The sequence below is a fragment of the Lissotriton vulgaris genome, chromosome 8 (genome assembly GCF_964263255.1).
Source record: "Lissotriton vulgaris chromosome 8, aLisVul1.2, whole genome shotgun sequence".
NCBI classification, from domain to species: domain Eukaryota; kingdom Metazoa; phylum Chordata; class Amphibia; order Caudata; family Salamandridae; genus Lissotriton; species Lissotriton vulgaris.
This window is the reverse complement of record NC_141696.1, coordinates 1,396,798,884-1,396,814,952: the sequence shown is the minus strand read 5'-3', so window position 1 is coordinate 1,396,814,952 and position 16,069 is coordinate 1,396,798,884.

Genomic DNA, 16,069 nt, shown 5'->3' with positions numbered 1-16,069 from the left:
AGGGACTGAGGGAAGGGGAGTGAGGGACTGAGTGAAGGGGAGTGAGGGAAGGGGAGTGAGGGACTGAGGGAAGGGGAGTGAGGGACTGAGTGAAGGGGAGTGAGGGAAGGGGAGTGAGGGAAGAGAAGTGAGGGAAGGGGGTTTAGGGAAGGGGAGTGAGGGAAGGGAAGTGAGGGTGAGGTAAGGGGAGTGAGGGTAAGAGAGGGTGAGGGAAGGGGAGTGAGGGAGAGGGAAGGGGAGTGAGGGAAGGGGAGTGAGGGAGAGGGAAGGGGAAGGGGAGTGAGGGTGGGAGTGAGGGAAGGGGAGTGCGGGAAGGGGAGGGAGGGAGAGTGGGAGGGAGTGAGGGAAGGGGAGTGAGGGAGGGAGTGAGGGAAGGGGAGGGAAGGAGAGTGGGAGGGAGTGATGGAAGGGGAGTGAGGGAGGGAGTGAAGGAAGGGGAGTGAGGGAAGGGGAGTTAGGGAAGGTGAGTGAGTGAAGGGGAGTGAGGGAGGGAGTGAGGGAAGGTGAGTGAGGGAAGGGGAGTGAGGGACTGAGGGAAGGGGAGTGAGGGACTGAGGGAAGGGGAGTGAGGGACTGAGTGAAGGGGACTGAGGGAAGGGGAGTGAGGGACTGAGGGAAGGGGAGTGAGGGACTGAGTGAAGGGGAGTGAGGGAAGGGGAGTGAGGGAAGAGAAGTGAGGGAAGGGGGTGAGGGAAGGGGAGTGAGGGAAGGGAAGTGAGGGTGAGGTAAGGGGAGTGAGGGTAAGAGAGGGTGAGGGAAGGGGAGTGAGGGAGAGGGAAGGGGAGTGAGGGAGAGGGAGGAAAGGAGGGAAGGGGAGTGAGGGAGAGGGAAGTCGAGTGAGGGAGAGGGAGGAAGGAGAGAGAAGGAGAGGGAGGGGGAAGGAAGGAGAGGTAGGGAAGGAGAGGGTGAGGGAGGGAAGGAAAGGGAGAGGGAGGGAGGGAAGGAGAGGGAGAGGGATGGAAGGAGAGGGAGAGGGACGGAAGGAGAGAGGGAGTGAGACAGTCAGAGTGAGGGAGAGTGAGAGGGAGTGAGGCAGAGTGAGTGAGACAGAGAGAGAGGGAGAGAGAGGGATGGAGGGAGACAGTGGGAGAGATAGATAGAGGGAGGGAGAGAGGGATGGAGGGAGATAGAGGGAGGGAGAGAGAGGGATGGAGGGAGAGATAGAGGGAGGGAGACAGAGAGAGAGAGAGAGAGAGGGATGGAGGAAGGGTGACAGAGAGAGAAAGAGACATGTGCGTATGCGGGGTCTGGTGGCTCAGTGGATGAAGGCGTCCGCTGCAGGGACCTCTGTTCAACCTCATGGTCACAGTCTTTTTTGTTACTCTAACCCCGCCCCCTCCTCCACTGACCCCGCCCCCACCGGTGCGGCCCTCGGACACAAACCACACTATAAATTTGGCCCCCAAGAGAAAGTTTGTGAGTACCCATGCTCTAGATTGTCTGCTTTTGACGTTGTATAATTCTACGCAAATTATGAATGGTAGGCATATTACTAGCAACATGGGTAGGGACATGCTGAGCAACCTCTCTCAAAATGGATCCTGTGGAATCATTGGAGGTGCTTACAATAACTTTCATCTCATTAACTGTTTCTCTTACATCAACTTCCATTGCAGAGGCAGAGTGGTTATGGTCGGTTGTTCTTACAATAATGTCATCGACCGTAACCGCTCTGCCACTGCAACGGGTTGTAAAGTATTGCACGCATCTCCAATGATTCCGTGGAAAACTTATCCTTTCCTTACAATAAATGTAACCTGCATGATTAAGGAGTCGGTTTCCTTTCCTGGACTTAATATAGTTAGCGGTAGGATGTGTAGACATTTTCTGAAAAGAAAAATAAATGATATTAAATTTTGGAAAATTATTTCATAATTGTAATTTCAGAAGCATTTACAAATATGTTCTGTTTAGTATATGAAATTTGTGTTACATTACTGCACAATATATTCATACAATTGCAGGAATCTTTAATACTGAACTACTATCAAATATTACAAAATGATTTTTAAAGGTTTTACTTTTCAGGTTGCTCTACTGCAGCACTTACCTGGAGTTGGAATAGTAATTTATACCTCTATACTATCCAGCACTTTTCTACTGCAGCACTTACTTGGAGTTGGAATAATAATTTATACCTCTAGACTATCAAGCACTTTCCCTACTGCAGCACTTATCTAGTTTTGGAATAGTAATTTATACCTCTATACTATCCAGCACTTTCCCTACTGCAGCACTTACCCGGAGTTGGAATAGTAATTTACACCTCTATACTATCCAGCACTTTTCCTACTGCAGCACTTACTTGGAGTTGGAATAGTAATTTATACCTCTAGACTATCAAGCACTTTCCCTACTGCAGCACTTATCTGGTTTTGGAATAGTAATTTTTACCTCTATACTATCCAGCACTTTCCCTACTGCAGCACTTACCCGGAGTTGGAATAGTAATTTTCACCTCTATACTATCCAGCACTTTTCCTACTGCAGCACTTACTTGGAGTTGGAATAGTAATTTATACCTCTAGACTATCAAGCACTTTCCCTACCGCAGCACTTATCTGGTTTTGGAATAGTAATTTAGACCTCTATACTATCCAGCACTTTCCCTACTGCAGCACTTACCTGGAGTTGGAATAATAATTTATACCTCTAGACTATCCAGCACTTTCCCTACTGCAGCACTTACTTGGAGTTGGAATAGTATTTTATACCTCTATACTATCCAGCACTTTCACTAATGCAGCACTTACTTGGAGTTGGAATAGTAATTTATACCTCTAGACTATCTAGCACTTTCCCTACTGCAGCACTTACTTGGAGTTGGAATAGTATTTTATACCTCTATACTATCCAGCACTTTTCCTACTGCAGCACTTACTTAGAGTTGGAAAAGTATTTTATATCTCTAGACTATCCAGCACTTTCCCTAATGCAGCACTTACTTGGAGTTGGAATAGCACTTTATACCTCTATACTATCCAGCACTTTCCCTACTGCAACACTTACCCGGATTTGGAATAGCAATTTATACCTCTATACTATCCAGCATTTCCCTACTGCAGCACTTACCCAGAGTTGGAATAGTAATTTATACCTCTAGACTATCAAGCACTTTCCCTACTACAGCACTTACCTGGAGTTGGAATAGTAATTTATACCTCTAGACTATCCAGCACTTTCCCTACTGCAGCACTTACTTGGAGTTGGAATAGTATTTTATATCTCTAGACTATCCAGCACTTTCCCTAATGCAGCACTTACTTGGAGTTGGAATAGCACTTTATACATCTAGACCATGGGTACTCACAAACTTTCTCTTGGGGGCCAAATTTATAGTGTGGTTTGTGTCCGAGGGCCGCACCGGTGGGGGCGGGGTCAGTGGAGGAGGGGGCGGGGTTAGAGTAACAAAAAAGACTGTGACCATGAGGTTGAACAGAGGTCCCTGCAGCGGACGCCTTCATCCACTGAGCCACCAGACCCCGCATACGCACATGTCTCTTTCTCTCTCTGTCACCCTTCCTCCATCCCTCTCTCTCTCTCTCTCTCTGTCTCCCTCCCTCTATCTCTCCCTCCATCCCTCTCTCTCCCTCCCTCTATCTCCCTCCATCCCTCTCTCCCTCCCTCTATCTATCTCTCCCACTGTCTCCCTCCATCCCTCTCTCTCCCTCTCTCTCTGTCTCACTCACTCTGCCTCACTCCCTCTCACTCTCCCTCACTCTGACTGTCTCACTCCCTCTCTCCTTCCGTCCCTCTCCCTCTCCTTCCATCCCTCTCCCTCTCCTTCCCTCCCTCCCTCTCCCTTTCCTTCCCTCCCTCACCCTCTCCTTCCCTACCTCTCCTTCCCTCCCCCTCCCTCTCCTTCTCTCTCCTTCCTCCCTCTCCCTCACTCGACTTCCCTCTCCCTCACTCCCCTTCCCTCCTTTCCTCCCTCTCCCTCACTCCCCTTCCCTCTCCCTCACTCCCCTTCCCTCACCCTCTCTTACCCTCACTCCCCTTACCTCACCCTCACTTCCCTTCCCTCACTCCCCTTCCCTCACCCCCTTCCCTCACTTCTCTTCCCTCACTCCCCTTCCCTCACTCCCCTTCACTCAGTCCCTCACTCCCCTTCCCTCAGTCCCTCACTCCCCTTCCCTCAGTCCCCTTCACTCAGTCCCTCACTCCCCTTCCCTCAGTCCCTCACTCCCCTTCCCTCAGTCCCTCACTCCCCTTCCCTCACTCACCTTCCCTCACTCCCTCCCTCACTCCCCTTCACTCACTCACCTTCCCTAACTCCCCTTCCCTCACTCCCCTTCCTTCACTCCCTCCCTCACTCCCCTTCCATCACTCCCTCCCACTCTCCTTCCCTCCCCTTCCCTCACTCCCTCCCTCACTCCCCTTCCCTCCCTCCCTCCCACTCTCCCTCCCTCCCCTTCCCGCACTCCCCTTCCCTCACTCCCACCCTCACTCCCCTTCCCCTTCCCTCTCCCTCACTCCCCTTCCCTCACTCCCCTTCCCTCTCCCTCACTCCCCTTCCCTCACCCTCTCTTACCCTCACTCCCTTTACCTCACCCTCACTTCCCTTCCCTCACTCCCCTTCCCTAAACCCCCTTCCCTCACTTCTCTTCCCTCACTCCCCTTCCCTCACTCCCCTTCACTCAGTCCCTCACTCCCCTTCCCTCAGTCCCTCACTCCCCTTCCCTCACTCCCCTTCACTCAGTCCCTCACTCCCCTTCCCTCAGTCCCTCACTCCCCTTCCCTCACTCACCCTCCCTCACTCCCTCCCTCACTCCCCTTCACTCACTCACCTTCCCTAACTCCCCTTCCCTCACTCCCCTTCCTTCACTCCCTCCCTCACTCCCCTTCCATCACTCCCTCCCACTCTCCTTCCCTCCCCTTCCCTCACTCCCTCCCTCACTCCCCTTCCCTCACTCCCTCCCACTCTCCCTCCCTCCCCTTCCCGCACTCCCCTTCCCTCACTCCCACCCTCACTCCCCTTCCCCTTCCCTCTCCCTCACTCCCCTTCCCTCACTCCCCTTCCCTCTCCCTCACTCCACTTCCCTCACTCCCCTTCCCTCTCCCTCACTCCCCTTCCTGCACTCCCCTTCCCTCACTCCCACCCTCACTCCCCTTGCCTCTCCCTCGCTCCCCTTCCCTCACTCCCCTTCCCTCATTCTGCAGAATGAGGGAACACATTATTGCGTCTGCAAAATGAACGAGACGCCCCTTTCACTCGTTGTTTTATGTTTTTGTTTGATATCATATGTGGTATAGTAAACCGTTATCAGATCTGTCCAACAGCTCGTGACGGATTTCTTGTCAAACTGTAATGTGGCAACTGCTGTAACCGACATTTAATGTCTGCCCAGTGCCCACATTACTTCTGAGATGTTATTTTGGCAGGGCCTGCGTGGACTGTGAGGTGATGGAAGGAGGGGAGGGAGAGGGGCACCGGGGAGTATAGGGTAGGCGCTGAGGCTTGCTCTCTCCACTGCTGACTTCCGTGTGATTAACTCTTTCTTCTTATGGGCAGGGGGAAGCTGCGGCCAAGAAACGGCATGTATGGATGTGAACAGAGAAGTTATTGCAGGAGTGGTTGCCGAGCAAACTATTTGTTGAGAGACAGAGATGATGATCACCCATGCTATATAGACAGGGCCTACACATTAGGTAGTGTGTTACAGGTCACACAGGCATTTTGGCAGGGTGACTCAGGTATTCAGCCTTCCCAGGCTGAGAAATTGAGTACAGTTACATTGGGTGACATGGTGACCTGATAGCAAACACTACATAAAAACAAGTACTTGTTCCCAAAAATGAGTGCAGCTGGCCCCCACCGGCTCAAGTTAAGTACTGCCAATTGCTGTGTCCCCCAGGCTTTCATGCTGTGTTCTCTCATAAACAACCTATCTCCATCCTCGGCCCTAACACGAAACTACAAAACGGCACCGCACAAACTACCTCATCCACCTCTCGCTTCCACCACATGCATCACACACCCACTTACCAATTTATGTGTGCTCAACCCTGACACTGAAACCCCACCTCGTCCCTCAAGCTCACCCTTCCTCTCTCCTTCAGCCAGTTTCACATCCATTCACCTTTCACTTTCACCACATACACACCCTCGCCCACAACCACCAATCTACATGTGCCACACCCTCCCCACATCATACATCCACACCTGCTCTCCCCTCATGCCCAACCCCCTCATCCCTCAAGCTTACCCTCACTCTTTCACTCTCCAAGCCTCACCCGCCGCTCACTTCCACCACATAGACACCCTCGCACTCTCTCAAGCACCCCTACGCATGTTCCCCTCACACCCGCTCTCTTTCCCTTGTTCGGCCTTGCGCTCTCCCTCACAAACACCCCTCCCACTGCCATTCACCTGCACGCCCAAACCCCACCTAATAATCCCTCAAGCTCCCTCTCCCTCGCTGCCTTGACTACGCGAACGAAGCCATGCGCAGAAGGGTTTTACAGCTTTCACGGGTCACCCTGTGGCAAAGTAAACAAACATTGTTTTTTATAATATTCGCTTTTAATTTTAAGATTTGGTTACGCAACTCACCTTCAGTCCATAAATGCCCCTGTGACCTTTTTCCCCCTTTAAACCTTTGCCGCCACGTCCTCCCTTTTCACCTCGGCCCCCTTTGAGTCTCACTCCGGTTACACACACGCTTTAAAAATGCTTTTTTTGAATCACGGGTACGATGTCACAGTCTGCTTGGTCCGCGGGCCGCCAGGGAAGGCTTGCCGGGCCGCCACCGGCCCGCGGGCCGTACTATGAGTACCCGTGCTCTAGACTATCCAGCACTTTCCCTACTGCAGCACTTACCTGGAGTTGGAATAGTAATTTATACCTCTAGACTATCCAGCACTGCCCCTACTGCAGCACTTACTTGGAGTTGGAATAGCAGTTTATACCTCTAGACTATCCAGCACTTTCCCTACTGCAGCACTTACTTGGAGTTGGAATAGCACTTTATACCTCTAGACTATCCAGCACTTTCCCTACTGCAGCACTTACCCGGAGTTGGAATAGTAATTCATACCTCTATATTATCCAGCACTTTCCCTACTGCAGTACTTACCCAGATTTGGAATAGTAATTTATACCTCTATTCTGCATTACACCTACTGTAGCACTTAATTGTGCATTTTCTGTGTTGCTACATTTATTTTTAGTTACTTATTTAAATTTACAATTTGCATTCATGCACTATTGTTATGTGTATTAATTATGTTGAATTTCACTTACTTATGAAATTGGAGTTTTTTTCACTTGAAACGCGTAATTGATGTAGTTTGTTCCTTTAGCTGTTGTTTTTCCAGATATTAATTTTGGTGGGTAGTACTCTAGAAATAATATATGGTAAAAAAATGTCTATTATGCTTACTGATGAATGAGATTATTTAAAAGTACAATGTTTACATGATTTTTTATTTATTAATCATTTCATTAATGTAAAATGATAGAGTTAGATAATATTTAAAAGATATTGGAATAGTAATTTATACCTCTATACTATTCAGCACTTTACCTACTGCAGCACTTACTCAGAGTTGGAATAGTAATTCATAACTCTATACTATCCAGCACTTTCCCTACTGCAGCACTTACTTGGAGTTGGAATAGTATTTTATACCTCTAGACTATCCAGCACTTTCCCTACTGCAGCACTTACCCAGATTCGGAATAGTAATTTATACCTCTATACTATCCAGTACTTTCCCTACTGCAGTACTTATTTTGGAGTTGAAATAGTAATTCATACCTCTATACTATCCAGCACTTTCTCTACTGCTGCACTTACAAGAATTTGGAATAGATATTTAAACCTGTTTACTATCCTGGACTTTTTTTTGTGTAGCACTTATGTGGTAATTAAATAGCAATTTATATGTTTATATTCTTCAGCTTTATATCTTCTGTAGCTTGTAATTTGCATGCATGTACTATTGTTATGTATATTATTTATGATGGATTTCACTTACTTTTGAAATTGGATTTCTTTTCACTTGAAACGTGTATTTGATCTAGTTCTTTCCTTCAGCTGTTGTTTTTCTGGATATTGCTTTTGATGGCTAGTACACTGGAAATAGTAAATGGTAAAAAAAATGTGACTTATGCTTTCTGATTAATTGAGACTCTTAAAAGTACATTGTTTACATGTTTTTCCATTTATTATTAATTTTATTGATGTTCAGTGATATTTAGAAAATATTTAAAAGATGTTAGAATTGAAAATTATACCTCTGTTTTATTCTGCACTTTCCCTACTGCAGTACTTACTTTGAGTTGGAATAGTAATTTTTACTTCTATACTATCCAGCACTTTCCCTACTGCTGCACTTACCCGGATTTGGAAAACTAATTGATACCTCTATTTTATCCTGCACTTTTTATACTGCAGCACTTATTTGGATGTGGAATAGAATTTTCTAGTTTTAGGCTAATCAGCACTTTCTCTACTGCAGCACTTACCCGGAGATGGATTAGTAATTTATATCTCTCGATTTTCAACATTTTTACCTTTACAGTTTTTATTTAGAGTTTGATTATTAATTTAAACTTTACATTATCATACATTTTTTTATTTTTTGCTGCACTTACCTCGTTTATGAAAAGTAATATATAATACAAGACTATTGACCACTTTACCCACTGCAGCATTTACCATGAGATTCAGTACTATTTTATACTTCTTGACTATGTAAACACAATACGTGATGCACCAAATGTTCATAAATGTCACAGACTCACCCCATTTCAAATATATAATACATATTTATTATTTAATTCCGGATTTACCTTTTGAAACGAAGGTTAGATGTTTGATTTTTCCACTGATGGATGATTTTTCTTTACTTTTATCAAGCCTCGGTTTTCGTATCTTAAACATATTAAAAAATAATATTAATTAATCTGTTTCTAGTCTAAATGTTTTTAATAATAATTGCTGTATTTACTCTGCCATAAAATAATTTTATTCACCTTTTTCAAAAGATGTCGAGTCACTTTATTTTGTCAGTTATGAAGTGGAATTTATTTTTGAAGTGATTTCTCTGTCAAAATAATTTACAACATGTTTTTATAACGCGACTTATTTCGACTAATGCATTTTAAAGTTGTTCCAAAAATACTGAATATGTACCTTTTTATAAGTTGAAAAAAACGGTTTGTAGTCTCGAATAGAATAATTTTCGTGGTCACACGTTTTCTGCGGCCATGAAGTGATTTCTATGAGTAATACATTAAACACATTTTAACTTTATGTTAACGCAATTAAATGTTATTGCGTTTTATTTTTCTAGTCATTAAAAATAGTTGTATTTTAAAATATATATTTAGCGTTCTTTCTTAATATGTGTTTCTTTCACTTTTTTGTTTAATAAATCTCAGTAATATTTTCAAAATAACAGTTAAATGTTAAAATAATAATGATATTTATTATTAACTTTTTGCGACATTCCCTTTAAATAAAATGTTTTCATTTTGTTATCGTTTTCTATTAAGGTTACTCACTTGTAAATTGTTTAATTATTTCGCTCTGTTAGTAAAACGGATCTCAAAAGGTGAAAAGGTCAGAGGTTCAAATTTCACGTCTGCTCTCTCGGGTAGTTGAGGATCAACTAGTTCTAAAATGGTGTCTGCCTCGTATTTATAAGTTTCGCTTACTGACTCAATTTTATTATTAAAAATATGCGTTAGAAATGGTTTTTAATTTTCGATTTATTTCTCTGTAAACGTTTATTTTAAAAATTAATTACAAGTAACTTTGTTCGCGTTAATTCTGCCATTTTGGCATCCATTTTGGATAATGTGTTGTGGTATTAATTCATTGAAATAATAGTAGGACTAATCTATGCAATACCTTCTTAAAATGGCGTCTATTAATCATACTATATCTGTTCCAATATCTGTAACGATAAATATCGTGGAAATAATTGTTGTTTCAGTATTTTTTTTTAATTTTGAAATGTAATGGGGTAAAATGAGATAATTTTTAGCAGTCAAAGTATTAATTTAAGTACTCGAGTATTAATTTTCATACTCGAGTATTAATTTTTAAAAAAATACTTAGTTTTCGTTATAATATGGTATTTTTTTTAACCATAATTTAATACACTTCCCCACCCAAAACCCCTATTTTCCCTGCATCCCGTGCCAGGTTTTATTGTACAAAAAAAATAATATATATATATATTTATTTTTGCGTTGTAATGGTATACGATGTTATATGTTGCGTTGTAATGGTATTTTTAGTATTAAAGTACTAATTTGCGTTGTTATAGTACTCGTTGTAAAAACATGCGTTGTAACAGTATTAGCGTTGTAAAAGATGCGTTGTAACGGTATGCGTTGTAAAAGGACGCGTTGTAACGTCATATATCCTTTATATATTAATGGCCAACTTGCTACGTTTCAGGAACTTCAGGATAAAGTTTTTGTTAACTAAAAATGATTTTTTTAAATACCTTCAGATCCGCAGTTTTCTTCAAAGCTCTTCCTCCATTACTGATGTAAGTATGAGCAAAGTCCCCCTTATGGAGCGCTTGGATAGAAAAACTCTGATAGGCATTCTTTATTTTTGTTTGATTCAGGAATTCGGGGATGACTTAGAGCATTGTCAGTTGAAATGGGTTAGCAAATTAGGGATCCTGGATATTGATGTTCTAGAATCTGTTAAATTAGCGTCTGAAATCTTAATTACCGGGATGATGAAATCCCAACATTTTATGTGTATACATGACCTCTACTACACCCCTAGCAAAGTTGTTAAATGGAGTACGACGGTGGGAACGAAATGTAACCGCTGTGGTTTGTACGCAGCTAACGACATACACATGTTTTTTCAATGCCCTAAGCTTGGGGATTTTTTTATCAAATTGAAATGTTTTTTTCTTCTGTTCTTAATTGGGACATCAGGGTAACTGCAGAGCTGCTGATAATAGGTATAGATTCTAGCACTTCAAGATCTAAACCACTAACTTGTCTTCTTTTCATTTGTATGGCAGTAGCCAGAGCATGCATTACTAGGGAGTGGATCAACTCTGAACCTCCTTTTTTCAACTGACGAAAGAAATTATTGATTATGTACAATATAGAATCTGCTATTTATCAGTCTAAGGGTGTTAAAAGAAGGGCTTTGGGAAAGAAAATATGGGCGCCAATTGCGGAATGGATTTAATTTCCTTTGTTCTCTTGAGTCTGTACGTAATCTTATATTTATGTTTGGAATTGTTCTTTTTTTTGTCCACTGCTGTATTTCCTTGCATAAAACAATAACATTTAAAATATTTAAAAAAAAAGGAATACAGACTGCCATTGCTTCCAAGGTGGATGTGGAAGAGTTCCTGAGGGGCAAATTGTGGTCATATTTGGTGACTCCTCATTGCACCACAGGCTTATCCCCCTTTAGAATAATTGAAGAAACATAATCCAAATGGGAATATTTGCCCATCTTGGATCAAAGGTTTGAAGACGGTTGATAAGCCTTTTTTAGCTTGTCATGATAGAGTTATCATTAGAAATATGGCGTCTAGTCAAAAAATGATTCAAAAGAGGAATTTTGATCCCAAGGTCATTTCTCCCTCACAAACCTTTGAAGTTGGGGATTGGGTTATGGTTAAAGTTCATGACAAGGTTAAAAAAGGTTTATCAAAATTTTCACTGCCCACTCAGGTTCTCAAAGTTTCATGAGTGTCTCTTTTTCTTGACAAAAAGGGGTGGTGGAACAAACGTGTTATTGTTAAACTTACCTCAGAACAAGCCAAAAAGATTTTCATGACTAAACATGTTGAAGATGATTCTTCTTGCTCTTATTTTCCTTTGAATACTTCTTCTGATAACATTGGTTGTTTTTCACCTCAAAACACGTGTATTTCAGATAATACTTCTGAGGTGAATGTTGAACCCATTTGTGATCCTCATGTAGTACCAAGCTCTTCTAATGCTTCTTCAACCCTTTCACCTAGAATTCATAGGAATTGTTCTTTTCCTTCACGTTTTAAAGATTATTATTTATCTTGAATTTTTTTGTACTTATGTTAACTTTATACTTTTCATTTTGTGTAAAGGGGGAGACGATGTAGAGTACAGTACGTTCATTTGTACCTTCTTTGTCTTTATTACCCTCATGATGTTGTAATTCGTTCCACGGCGCACACTTTTGAAGAGTGTGTTTCTCTTCAAAAGTGCATCGCTTGTGGAGAATGTGGCCACATGAATCCCAACTGCTGAACAACTCATTCAGCAGTTGGACACTTGAGAGTTCAGACGCGCTCCTGTATTTATGCCATCTTACTTAAGAATAAACCTCTGGAATTGGATTTACAGACGCTTTCTACTGAAGTTATTTATTGAACATAAAACCTTTAACTTCACACTAGGCCCAAGCCAGGCCCTTTCCTAGAAGATTGCTCCGCCCCTCTGAGTAACAAAGCTGGCTGTACCTGAAGGCAGAGCTGGAGTGGAGGCTGCAGGGCTGAAAACGCTGCTTTCCTCAAAGAAATTTCCCCCAAAACACAGCAAAACACAGGTAAGGGCTGTAGCAATACAGCGACCTTATTTGCGCTGCATTTGGATCCGAAAATCGGCGTTTATGTCGAAAAACGGGCGCAAAAACACCGGAGCTCACTCGGGAGCGGCCATCTTGTTTTCGCGCGATCGCTCGAATCATACCCATTGCTTTTTGATGCTGCTCAAGATTTACAAGGAGGAACACTATGCAAGAGCAGGCATTAGAATGGCTCACATTTTGTTTGTTGCGCCTAACCAGCACCTACAGCCCACCTCCCGCATCCCAGCTGCCCCTCCCCCGCTCCGCCCCCTCCACTATCCATATAAGACAGATGTCCCAACGCGCAGCGTCCACGCGCTACGGCCGCGCCGAAGGTGCGCCAAAGGTAAGCCCGTCTACGCCCGTCCGCGCCTGGCCCGCGCCCAGCGCCAGACCCCCCTGGCCCCCGCATCATCCACCCCTCCCGCATTACATACGACGCCTCCACCCTCTTAGCACTTAACCCCGGCCGACTCCCCAACTGCGCCCAAGCCGCACCGGGACACACCCATGGACCCTTCACCTGCCACTCCTGCAAATTCGACTGCATCAAGACCCACACCAAATCCACAAACACCAAACAGAGATCCGACACCAACCACCTTAAATGCATCCTTCTCAACACCCGCTCAGTTCACAAACACGCCATCGACCTTTGGAATCTACTCGACACCATTTCTCCGGACATCGCCTTCCTAACTGAAACCTGGATGAATGCCTCATCAGCTCCCGACATCGCCATAGCCATCCCGGATGGCTACAAGATCATCAGTAAGGATCGCACCAACCAAACAGGAGGAGGCATCGCCATTGTCCATAAGAACACCATCCGCGTCACGACCAGCTCAGACGTCAACCTCGCTATCGCCGAACACCTTCACTTCCAGATCCACACCGACCCCAAGACCACACTCAGAGGCACCCTCCTCTACAGACCACCAGGACCCCGTACACATTCAGCGAAGACATCACTGACTTCATCACCCCACACGCCCTCCCCTCAGAAGAATACATTCTACTGGGAGACCTCAATTTCCATCTGGAAAAGAGCAACAACAGTAACACTACCACCCTTCTGGACAATCTCGCCAATCTCGGACTCAAACAACTTGTTAACACCCCCACACACTACACCGGACACACACTCTACCCTATCTTCACCTCCAGCAAACATATCTCCTTCACTCACACCACAGCCCTCCACTGGACGGACCACAGTTCCATCCTCTTCATTTACAATAAGACCACGACCCACAACCACCCTCAACCAACTCTGCGAAGAAATTGGAACAAAATCACCATCGACCAGATCTCCACATCGCTTCTTCAAAAAACCCCTGCCTATTCAACAAACCCTAACCAAGCCGCCATCAACCTCACACAATGGTTAACCCAAACCGCCGACAAACTAGCACCCTTGAAAAAACATCAAATCAAGCAAGGAAGCAAGAACGCCCCCTGGTTCAACGATGACCTTAAGAAATCCAAGAAGTTCTGTCGCTCCTTAGAAAAAACTTGGAAAAAAGACACAAACACCATCACCCAAGCCGCCTTCAAAAACGCCACCCGCAAACACCACCAACTAATCCGGACAGACAAGAATTCAGCACTCAAAGACCGACTAGACAACAACGCCCACAACAGCAAGGAACTTTTCAACATCATCAAAGAATTCACCAACCCCACCGCCAGCTCCAATGACATCACCCCCTCTCAAGTCCTCTGCGACTCCCTCGCCTCATTCTTCCATGACAAAATCGCCGACATTCATAACAGCTTTGACAACCAACACGTAAACCAGTCCACCCCACTCACCTCCGAACCTGCACCGCCTCCGAATAACCTTTTCGACTGGAACCCAATCACCACAGAAGACACCATTCGCCTGATGAACTCTATCCACTCAGGATCCCCTACAGACCCATGCCCCCATCACATCTTCAACAAAGCAGACTCCATTATCGCACCCCATCTCCGAGACGTCATCAACTGCTCCCTCAACTCCGCCACATTCCCAGAAAGCTGGAAACACGCCGAACTCAGCGCTCTTCTGAAGAAACCCACAGCTGACCCCACCGAACTCAAAAACTACCGCCCCATCTCGCTCCTCCCATTCCCTGCCAAAGTCATTGAGAAATCCGTCAACAATCAACTCGCCGCCTTCCTCGAATCCAACAAATCACTCGACTACTCTCAGTCCGGCTTCAGAGCCAAACACAGTACCGAGACCGCCCTCATCGCAGCAACAGACGACATTCAAACACTACTGGACAACGGAGACACAGTCGCCCTCATCCTCCTTGACCTTTCTGCAGCCTTCGACACAGTCTGTCATAGCACCCTTATACAACGCCTAAGCAACATCGGAATTCAAGGAAAAGCACTGGACAGGATCATCTCGTTCCTCGCTGGAAGAACTTTGAGAGTCCGCCTCCCCCCCTTTTAAATCAGAGGCCACCGAAGTCATCTGCGGCGTTCCGCGAGCCCGTGTCCCCCTGGGAGGATTCGCGCGGTCGGAACAATCCACAGCGTGATTGGTTCCCAGGTTCAAGGGACGGGTCTAGTGGGGCGGGTGTTTAGAGGCAGGGGAGGAGAGCGGTTATTACATCAGCGGGAGGCGGTTGGAGAAGACGTCGGAGCTTTGTACCGTCGCTCATATTGTGAGGACATTTTCAGCGTTTTTCACGGAGGCGTTTCCAGACAGAAGGGTGAAGCTGGTTGCCAGTGCGCAACATGGAGAGTGAAGGCGTCGTCAAGGACGCGGTGCGCGCTATTTTGGAGGCGGGGTGCGGTGACTTGCTGAGGTCCGGTGCAGCTTTCAAGTGGAAGCAGACTCTAAACGCCCTAGACGTGCGGCGGCCGTGGGGGTAAGTCATGCGGTGGCTGCTTGCTTGTCAGCCTCGCACTGCTCTCCCATGTATTTGTTGCAAGTCACTGAAAAAGCGGCTGTGGTGCGCAGGGGGCGCCCTGCGATGAGACATGCTCGAGCAAAGCGAGCAAGGTCACGAGCTGCATCCTTGCCAGCTACATTGAAAGGGCAGAGTTTTGAAGGCACCGTGCAGCGCGCAAAGAAGCGGCTCCCAAGGGTACTAGAGGAGTTGCTGGGGGTTCCAGTAGTGTGCCAGCTGTGCTTCATAGGGAGAGTATCCTGTTTACTACCCAGCCTTGTAATGTTCATTTTGCCTCAGCAGCACTGGATTTTCTCAGGTCACAAGGAAGGGTACAGTTACACAAGGTTGCGCAGAATGACATAAATGGGCAGAATACTGAGTTACAGATTAACATAGCCCCCCCCAGTTATGGAAAGCAGGCGCTATGCTACTTTGGTGGACTATTATGATGATAGTGAAGGGGATGCGGAGGGACACGTAGAAGGTGCAGATAAGTATCCACACCCTGCTGTTGAAGATTTCCAGGGGGATGGAAGAGGGGCTACAGGGGACATGGTCAGTTTTGAATATTCTGGTATGCCAAAGCCTAGAGGCCCCCCAAGGTCTACAGCGTCACTGAGTTCTCACAGC